This window comes from Pteropus medius, unplaced genomic scaffold, assembly GCF_902729225.1.
Source record: "Pteropus medius unplaced genomic scaffold, Ma_sr-lr_union100, whole genome shotgun sequence".
Classification (NCBI taxonomy): Eukaryota; Metazoa; Chordata; class Mammalia; order Chiroptera; family Pteropodidae; genus Pteropus; species Pteropus medius.
The window spans coordinates 1,476,148-1,485,489 of NW_024354502.1; the positions used below are offsets into that span (position 1 = coordinate 1,476,148).

At 42.3% G+C, this 9,342-nt stretch overlaps 1 long non-coding RNA gene across 1 annotated transcript in view; it reads right to left on the minus strand.

The window, feature by feature from the left end:
- Positions 1–517: 517 nt before the first annotated feature.
- Positions 518–9,342, minus strand: part of LOC120595446 (uncharacterized) — a 169,486-nt gene continuing 160,661 nt past the window's right edge. Inside the window, exon 8 of the long non-coding RNA XR_005650827.1 lies at positions 518–1,281. This is a non-coding gene — a long non-coding RNA (uncharacterized LOC120595446). The remainder of the gene's footprint in view (positions 1,282–9,342) is intronic.

Below are 9,342 nucleotides of genomic sequence, written 5' to 3' on the forward strand. Positions count from 1 at the left end.
CAGCCATTTACTTTAAATTTTACCCTTGATTCTTCCTCTAGCAAACAATTAAGGAGCAGCAGTGGCTTCCTGCAGGGGAGACCAGTGCCTTCTGTCCTCGGCAGAAATAGCTTGGAATTCTTCCAAATGATGAACGGCACGGACTAGGAGCACCAAGAGCTCCAGTTTCCCTCATCTACTAAGCATCCAGATAAGTAAACATATAAATGCATACAATAAAATAAATAAATTCAAATCGCAAATGAGGGAACCAGGTTAGGTTACCAGCAAGTCCTGCGGCTTGACACAGGGGTTGGGAAATGCAGTCTTAAATTGAACAATGCAGTGAGCTGAAGAACACGGAGAGGCCACATGAATAACTGGGTCCGGTGACAAGGTATCACATCCTCCTCCTCTGGGTGAGTAGCCCGGTCCAACCTCGAAAGCGCTCGAGTAAGAGGAAAATGTCTCTTTAACAGTATTAAAGGACAATTTATTATGTGTATCCTTCCGAGGAAGCACAGTGTCAGTGTGGGCCCATTGCATTTGCATTATTTCCAGACAACAGTGGCAGCAGTAAAGGACACTGATTTATTTCGGAGCAAGCACAGGTGAACTTAATGTCTACTGGGAGTGAGCCAGGGAAGACAACCCACTCCGGGCTCCTGAGTGCTTGAGGGGAGGCTGCAGGTTTTCGGGGTGGTCTTACTGGCTTCTTTGGTAGAATCCAGCTTCCCTGAGACTGTGCTTCTCAATCACTTGGTCATGAAATCTCTTGCAGGGTGAAAGGGATGGAAAAAATTTTGTTTAGAAATAGAAAATCTGGTTTTATGCTCTGGCCCAGTTAATTCCTTTCTCGGAGACCTGGGCAGATAACTTAGTCCTTTTAGACTCAATTATCTTTTTTTGTAAATGGGTCTAAGGATACTACCTGCAGAGTTGTCCAGAGGACCCAGTAAGAGCATATATTAGGGAGTGCTTTGTGAGTCGTATAAATGCCATTGTTTTAGGGTGATGGCAATTGGAAATTCTTAGCAGAGAGCTTTATTTGAGAAGGGTCATCCAGAGGGAGGTGATCATACTTACCCTGTGAACTCTGGCATTAGGAAATTATAAAAATACAAACGGTCATGGTAGCAAGTGTCCAGGAGACAGCTCTTCTAAGACGCTTGCTTGGCACATAGAGGAACCAGGCACAGGGAAGGAGGTAGACTGAGCATCACGGGAGAGGAGGTCATCTGAATTCTCTTTCCTCTCACTTCCTTATCAGTATGCTCCAGAAGGCTCCGTACACAGTAAGTGCTAAATAAATATTGGTAGAAGTGACAGAACTCACACTCTGTCAGTCACGACAGTGATGCTGTTGACGATGGTAGGTTAGAATCTTTTCTCTTTGACCGATACTCCAAGTGCCTCTCATTTAAGTACCCGAACTTTCAGGGACTTTGTTTATTGGTCACCTAAGTCATTTTTAAAAAGAACATGGGTGTCACATGATGAACAGGCAGGAATCACGTCTATCATGTGATGGTCACACCTGATTCATGACTGCTCATCTTCTAACCAAATTTATGTGGACAAGGAGGCAGCGGGAATGGGTGTAGCAGCATCAGTGGCAGCAGAGGTCACTGGAGAGAAAGAATGGCGTTGAGCTGCAGGAACATCTATGACCATGAGCACAGCCTCCATGTGTCAACTTGAAATGGCTCTGGCTAAATCAGGCTGTGTTTTGGGACCAGTTAGCCCTGTGTATTTTTACACCATGAGATTATGCATACTAGGTACCACAGGTAGTAATTACTACTATTATTATTTTTTTTTACATTTAGAATGAGAAAAAATAAACTTTAAAAATAATAACAACATATGTAAATTAAAAAAAAAAAGAAAGACATATGCACCCTCTGGAATGCCTCCTCCTGAATAGGTCAGCTGCTGCTTCTCTGTCCTCCTCACCCTCATACACACACATCCTCTTCTTATTCTCAGAATTCAGGGGAGGAGAAAGGTGAAGGTTGAGGCTGCATTTTTGAGGTCATTGCACTGGGAGAACCTCATCGGAGAGACCTTGCCTGGCCAGCCTTTCTTCCTCAATGTCCACTTGTCATCACTCCCTGTCTCCTGTAAATTCATTCTAGTGCTCTTTTTTAAAACTATCCGAAGTTACCCTATTTATGTATTTTCTTATGTAGTATCTCTATGTATTACCTGCATGTAGGATCCGTGAGAGTTGACACTTGGTCTATCATGCTCATGGCTAAATTCTCAGCATTTGACTCAATGAATATTCAATCAACCAATCAAAAGACCCAGAGGTCCTCAGGAAATTTCGATTCAGCTTAAACGTAAACTTTAAACGGTAACTTGGGCTTTTGACTGTACCAGGGCTGCCGAGTGCATTCCCTAAGTGAGGTCGCCCGAATTCTGCTAAAGGATGCATCGGGATGTACGTTATGCATATTTTGCAAGGAAACAGGAAGAACAAGGGTGTGTCCATTGTTAAACTTGTGAGCACTGAGTGTGTAACATCCAGGATGTTGTGACACCTGGGCTTCTGACCCCTGACTGCTGCTACCCTCACCCAGTACAAAGTTTAAGAATAGAGGAACTGTATTTTTGGAAGGAAAATCCTAGTTTAATGAAAGCACAGACTATCTAAATTGAGTTTCTTTTCGTTCTTCATTCATTCAACAAATATTTACTGAGCGTTACTATGCACTAGGCACTGGGAACTGAGCTGTGAACAAATCCTTACAATTGTGATGTTCATATTCAAGGGGAAGACTTATGAGAATTTCTCCTCCCCCAGTCCTATTTCCTACAGCCCTCATATCTGGTTTAGTCAACTTTCCCCCAAAATCTTTTAGCATAAGGATGTGCACACACGTACATCCTCACACACACACACAGTGCACCAAATGTCAAGTGGCCTACAGCAGCGATTCTCAACCAGGGACCGTTTTGCCCCCCACCCCGGGACATTCAGACATATATCAGTGTCTGATATAACAATGGGGGTTGCTGCTGGGTTACAGTGGGTGCCAGGGATGATGCTAGACATTCTACAATGCGCAGGAAAGCTCTTCACAACAAAGAATTATCTAGTTCCAAATTTCAAGAGTGATAAGTTTCGGAAACCCTCTACAGTTTAGATCGAATAGCCAAATGAAGCCACAGTTACATTTTCCAAGTTTTTTTTTTTTCAACGTTATCCAGCATTAAAAAAACTAAAAGTTTCCCACATTTGAGAAATTTCCCACATCCTTCCCAACATCCCCTGTAATGCTCCACCTCAGCCCCGCCAGTCATGTGCACCTCTGGGAGCCTCATTGAAAAGTAAGCAACATGAGAAAGCAGATGCTGAGTGGAACCTTTTTTTTTTTGTTAGAAATGGCTGGCTTTCAGGAGCAGCGGAAGTGAGATTTCTGGAATCCCAAGTCTGGACGTGAGCCGTGGTCTCTGTGCCCAATGGCAGCGATGGGATCTAGGCTGGCACATTCTCATGATGTCATTTGGAAGTGGTCCTTGTCCTCAGTGCCTCTTTAGCCTCTTCGAGACCCAGAAAACTAGCTAATATACTTGATTAAGTTCTTTTTCTGCCCCTCGACCCACTAAAATGTTTCTGTTGTGTATTTTCACTGTTTGATAATAGTGAACAGAAAAATGTTCATCATCAATCTGTGATCTGAAAGGGATGTATTTACACTCACTTAGATCTCATTCACTGACTCACGCCAATCATTTTATTTTGGGATGAGAAGAACCTTGACTGCTAACTCAGTAAAATATCTTATTGGGCATTGCGTGGAAAACAAAAAACACACACACTTCAGAGATTTAATAACTTCATCAACTGCAAAAAAAGAAACCTTGTTCTCAGCCCTATAAAGAAGCCAATGTCTCCATCCAGCCAGGAATTTTCCCTGGCTGTAAACACAACCTACGTGTATGTGTGTGTCTCCGTTTTGCAAGCACGAGAAATAAGAATGGTAAGCCATTTATGTAACTTCCATATCAAATTAAAAAGAAGGGAGGGAAATATAATGAAAGAGTGAGCGGAAGAAGAAAACCTCCATAAAGATTTTAAAGCCAAATTGCCTTTGAGCTACCTTGAAGGTTAGTTCAAAGAGGCTTATAACACCCGGCTTGCTGAGGACCAGCCCTACCACAGGAAAGGAGGGGAGCCAATCCATGGAAGACATACCACTTTCATCTGGACATATGTCTCCTCTGCTCGCCAGCTCATCTTTTGCTAGGAGAGAGAATGGGAGTAGAATTCTTCACACTGTCTATGCGAAACTAAGAAAATCACAGAGGTTGTCGTGTTGTACAGTCTCACAGCAACCATCCAGTTGCCCAAACTGTAGGGTCTAAAATCACAATCACACTCAAAGCAATGGCAGTCTCAGATCTTATACCTCATACATGCCAGATTCTTTCCCTATATCATCTCTAATTGCCAGTGGTAACCTTGTAAGGGTTATCAGTACTGTTTTATAGGTGAGGAAACTAGGGGTCTAGGAGGGTCCATGATTTGCCCAAGTTCCCACAGCAGGGTCTTAGTAGAGTCTGTCTGAACTCAAAGCCAATTATCTTTCTGCTGTATCATGATTCATCTCCATTACCCTCTAACTTTATCTCCCTAACCATCTCCTCCCCCGCTGTGAAGGTGAATGAAAATATCACCCTTTCAGTCAAAGAACTTAGACATTCGCCATCTCTCTATCACACCAGCAGCAACTACACAGCTTTGAATAAGGTGGAAGAGCAGTTAGGGCTTGTCAGCTGAAATCCAGTTTCTTGTCCTGGCCTTGACACCAGACAGCCAGACAAACACGTGTTTTGTCCACTCACTTCACTTTCCTAGGCCTTAATTTTTTCATCAATAAGACAAGGGCATTGGATCCCTTCAAAAAGCTTATTTAAAGTTTCTGTGCCTGATAAATTCTATTTACTGATGCTGTTTACATACTTCCCAAACACACACCCAAAGAAACGCACGCATGTGCATACACACAGGCTTTACGTAATGGTTTTAGCTTTTAGCTAAGTGTATAAAAGCTTCTTCCCTCTGAAAACTTAGTGCAAATTGTCTGTAGGCAGCTTCTCATCATTCCCTTTGCCTAATTATAAGGCAACAGTAGGAAGTGAGAAAGCCAAGAAAAAGAAATCATAGTAAATTGCATTTTTATCTCCCCCTCCCACCAAGTATTTATTTCCTTTTCCTTTCTATATATAAAAGGATTATCCATCCCCACCCATAGGAGTGTGCCTGCATTGCCTCCCTGGGAAAAGTATACCTCCCCACCCCATTAATAATGGATTGGCCACATGTCTTGCTTTGACCAATAGGATGTGAGTGGGCATAATTTTGTGTGCATGTCTGAGCAGAAGCCATAAAATAATTGCCTGGTTCAGATCTATCTGTGACAGGAAACTGGCATGTTCTAGATAGAGGCTAAAATCAACCTCGACCCCATAGTGAGACGGTGCCTGAGGCAAAGCTATAGTTGACTTTTGGTTGACATATAACATGAATAAGAAATAAAAGTTTTAGATTGTAAGCCATTAAAATTTGGGAGTTGCTGTTCCTGCAGCATAACTTATCAAAGGCTGACTGATGAAAGAATTATATTTCAGATACAGTCAATCCTCATTATTCCTAGTAGTTATATTCTATAAAGTTGTCACGAACACTGAATTAGTGAATATGGAACCATTGCTCCTAAGGGAAATACAGGGTTACGTTCCTGTGAGTTTCCGATCAGAACATTTTCATCAACCAAGCAATACATAAGCTCTTTTTTTAATGGATGTTTCTGTTTAAAGACACCATATTTAACATCGACTCGTTAACACTGAATTCACAGACAAGAGCAGTATAACTCATACCTAAACAAAGCTTATCTAACACATGTACTTTCTCCAGAAGGCGTATCACAGCCTTTTTGCACTTAGTAACACCAGACAATACTTTAGCACCATGCCTGGTGTTAAATCACCAAAAATCACACACACACACACACACACACACGCACACACAAAAAGCACATAAATAGGAAAACATGGCATCAAATAGATTGTGAAAAAGATACTTGTTTACAATGTGAGAGTCAAAACAAGAAGACAGAGGGTCTCTTTGTTCAACCTCTGTTGGGTGACTCAAATTTTTCACCCATGCACTTTGTGCATATCCGCAAATGACCATGAAAGTGCAGCCAGTATTGATTTGGAGGTTACAAGTAAATTTTAGCAAGTAAGCTAGTTCGCAAAAATGAAATCCGCAAGTAATGATCTATTGTACTCATACGTGCAACATCACCAAATTCTCTGACAACTCCATGACGCGGGCATTTTTATTGCCATCTTACAGAAAATAAAAACCAAGATTCTGGAGGTAAAATAATTTGCCCAAAGACATAACTAATTAGTGGTAAAACCATAATTTAAACTCAGGTCAGCCTGGCTCTAAAGGCGTGGTGTTGCTCTTTTTGAGTCACCATGTTGCCTCCCAGAAGGAAAACCTATGTCTAGATTTCAAGGTCCTGCCTAATCTGATTGCTCACGGCTCCTTCCACCCTTCGTTTCTCTAGTCATCACCAACAACCTCCTTCCTAGTGAAAAGATTCTCTCCTGTTTATGCTCTGCCGTCATGTACGGTTCAACTTCCACATCTCAGATCCTCTTCTGACAGGCATCTGATTCACATTTTCAAGCTTGGTTAGGAACTTGGGGATTATCTAGTCCAACCTCCTCGTTGTCAGCTCAAACCCAGCGACAGTCATTGATGTGCCCAGTGCAGGTGAGACTTGGAGGCAAGACTCGAACTCAGATCTATTGACCCCCACGGTCAATTATCCCTATGATTGCTTCGCTTCTCCTCCGACTCCAAAAGAAATTACTTTCAACTTCAGAGCAAGCAAATGAAGTAGAGGAGGGGCGGGAAGAGCAAAAAGGCAAAGCAACACCACTCACAGGTGCCTTCACATCATTTCAAAGGGCTTTTAGGAAGGAGACAGAGCTGACGACTATGTCTGTGGGTCAGGCAGCCTCCTGATCTAAGAGAATCCAACAAACCACTGAAGAGTAATAGCACAGAGCTTCTGGGCTTTGAATTTATACAGCACCTTTCATCTCTGAAGCTCAAGGCTCCTTCGAAGACATTATCTCATTCTTCCTCCCAGGATAGCTGCAACTATTGTACCCATTTTGCTGACAGAAAAACTAAACCTCAAAGGCAGTGAGGGATTTTCTCAGAACTGGGCAGGAGAACCTCATTCTGCAGAACCAAAGCCAGAGCTTAGAACTAGCACCAAAACATAGCCCTTTCACATTCCATCCTAAGCCACGTAAACAAGTGTCCAGAAATGAGACAGAAGCAGCAGGGAAGAGAGGATTAGTATCTGTCAAAGACTTGTTATGGGTCAAGTGTCTTACATTAAAAATATCTTTGATACTTGGCATCCAGCTTGTGAAATAGGAATTGTTGTGTTTGTTCTACAGATAGGGAAACTGAGGCCAAGGAAGACTATGAATGAAGGTGCTCAAAGTGCTAAGCAGCAGAATGAGAGTTGATTATAACTCTCCATGTCCTCAAAGCCAGCATCGTTTATGAAAATGTACAGTGTGGCTGATGTTTGTAGAATGCTGTTCTAGGCCCCGTGGATATACAATGAAGCGTGGATGAACACAAAGCAAGAACTTTTTTGGTGCCAGGTACCAGAGACCCAAAGATAACTTAGGATATCCTACAGGAGCTTACACTGTATTTAAAGAGAGAAGAGAAGCGCATGAAAAATAATTCAGAAAATGCATTTTTATTTATTCAGCACCTCTTTCTTGAGTGCCTCCTAGGTATCAGGCACTGTGCTTGAATCTAGGGTTTCATCAGGAAGGAAGAACACAGTCCTTGCCCTCACGTAGCTGGCCACACATGATGGCCAACATAATCCAGGAAATGCTGCAAACCCAACAATTCAGGGCAGTCACAGGAGAAGGTGGAAGAGTTGGACTTCATGTGTTTTACCTCGAAACTCACGCAAATTTGACATCCTACTCTATAACATATCAAGGTTCTTTTAAAGATTACTACGTATTTCCATATACCTCAACAGTTAAGTTTCTTGCCTTTTTTCCCCACCAATTTTCCAGCAACAGTAGAGACAAGGATGTTGTCCACGTCGACTTTAGAATGTAAAATAACTTCTAGCACATCAAACTATACCACAGGGATGCATGCATAAGCCTAATTTAAAAGTGCCTGGCCCATAGTCACAGTTCAGTTCCATTAAGTCTATTTTGATTGAATATCTTAAGTATCTATTATGTGTTAAGTACTGGAGAAACAAAAATAAAAGTAGTATAGCGAAGAAAACAAACTCAAATGATTTCTATCTAATGAGGTAAGAGTTGTGTGCAAAATCACCACAAGAGACTGAAGCAAGAAAAAGAGGCGACGGCCAGCCCAGGCTAATGAGCTCTGGGTTCCTTTCATATTCGCACATTATAAAGACACAATAAATGTCTTTGGCTGATAGAGTCATGTCAGTTTTGCCATAGCTTGCCGAATGTTTGTTTCTTGCAAAACCCATGATTACGGTTAGCCTTGCAGCTCTACGTGAGGACACAGACAGGGGAGGTCTGTTCTCCAGACCCAGGCGTCTGACTAATTGTTTCTCTGCAGCCAGCCCAGCCTGCTGTCCATCCTTCTTCTTCATCCCACAGCCTGGACGTGCCCTTTGGCAGCACCTGCAGGAGTGTTCTCCCTCCCACTGCCCAGGCAAAGAGAGTCTCTCCCACTGTGATTGATGGCTCTCTTTGTTCTTGACTTTTCTGGGAGTTAATCCTATTACCTTCTGGCTTAGACTGACAACTGCCAAAGAAGGATTTCCTCAGGCCCCTGGGAAACAGATCCACTGGCTAAGAACTCTTTCTACGTTGCCATAGCCCAAGCAATTTAAAACACAGCCAATGAATCATCACATTTTATCTATATCCAAATCATTTATTTTTCCTTCCTGGTTATGAACTAGACGAGAATCCTTGGTCTCCCTGTACTTTCTACTTTATGTATATTTAGATTCAATTGACATTTATCGAGAACCTTCTGTGTGTCTCTCTTGTTTACAAACTTCATTTAATTGTATCTCTGGACAGCCCTGGGAGGTAGATTATTGTTGTCATTTTTACAGACAGGTTCCCTGAGGCTTAAAGAAAATAAGTTACTATCCCAGTTACAAGTCATTAGTGGCGCCTCCATCATTCCAACCCAGGTTTCCAAACTCCAGTCTAGTGCTCCTCTCTCTCTCAATGTTGCCTGAACTTTTGAATGATCTGAGAAAATGGATGATGAGTGGGCAGGTG